Genomic DNA, 1,020 nt, shown 5'->3' on the forward strand with positions numbered 1-1,020 from the left:
ATTTTTTTTTTCTGTCTGCTTGTAGGTAATTATATTTTCAAGAGTTAGTTAATATAGTTTGTATTACTGCCAGCCAGTCCCCTCACTGACCATTCCCACCTAATTTTCTCATCAGACTTGAAAACCTCCCACTACCCCAGAACTCTGAGTTTCTTAGACAGTTCTTAGCAGGCTTACAGGGTGCTCAGGAAACATCAGCTGAGTTGATAAGCTTGGCAATTAACTCATCCTGCTAGTACACTCCCTGTGCAAAGTGCTAAATTGCAGTAGGTGTTTATCATATGTCAGGCTGACAGCCTCCTGCTGTCAGCTTTGATTTGCTAAATACCTGCAAAAGATCGAGTGACTGGAACACCTGGTCTGCAGACTAAGCGGTACCACAAAGTTCCAGGCAGCATCCCAAGCGGATCCTGAGAGCTTTCCTCATGCCCCTCACCCTGTCCCCTCTGCTTTTCAGAGAGAAGTGAAGAAAAAAGGGCAGCACCTTGAATGAACCATTTGACATTAGTCTGTACTGAAATGGTTAAGGGAAGGGTGAACTCACCCCCATCCCTCTGCTCTGCCTGATGCTCTAATGATAAACTAATGAGCAATTATGGTGTACTTATTACTATGTACCAGGATCTATGCCAAATACATCACCTGCACAAACTTATTTAATCTTTACAACACCTCAGGAGTTTAAATAACTTGCCCCCAGTCATCCAGCAGGTGGGTAGTGAGTACAGCAATTGGATTTGCCTAGTTCACATCTCGACCTGAGAATTTACCATCAGGTCTCCCAATCCCTCCCCACTGCCTTGTTCTCCACACCCCAGGTATCACTATGCTTTCTGAAAGGTAGTAATGAGTTAGCAAGCAAAGTACTTTCTGCTGCGTTTTTTCTTCTCGCTTATGAAATTCCAGTGCTTAAGTAAAGTGCACCAGTCCTTAACCAAGCTGTGAAAACACAACGGTAAGTCGATGACTTCCCAGTCTCTTGATTAGACAGTAGGAGAAAGGTTTGATGAGTGGCTAATG

The sequence above is a fragment of the Pteropus vampyrus genome, unplaced genomic scaffold (assembly GCF_000151845.1).
Source record: "Pteropus vampyrus isolate Shadow unplaced genomic scaffold, Pvam_2.0 Scaffold30, whole genome shotgun sequence".
Classification (NCBI taxonomy): Eukaryota; Metazoa; Chordata; class Mammalia; order Chiroptera; family Pteropodidae; genus Pteropus; species Pteropus vampyrus.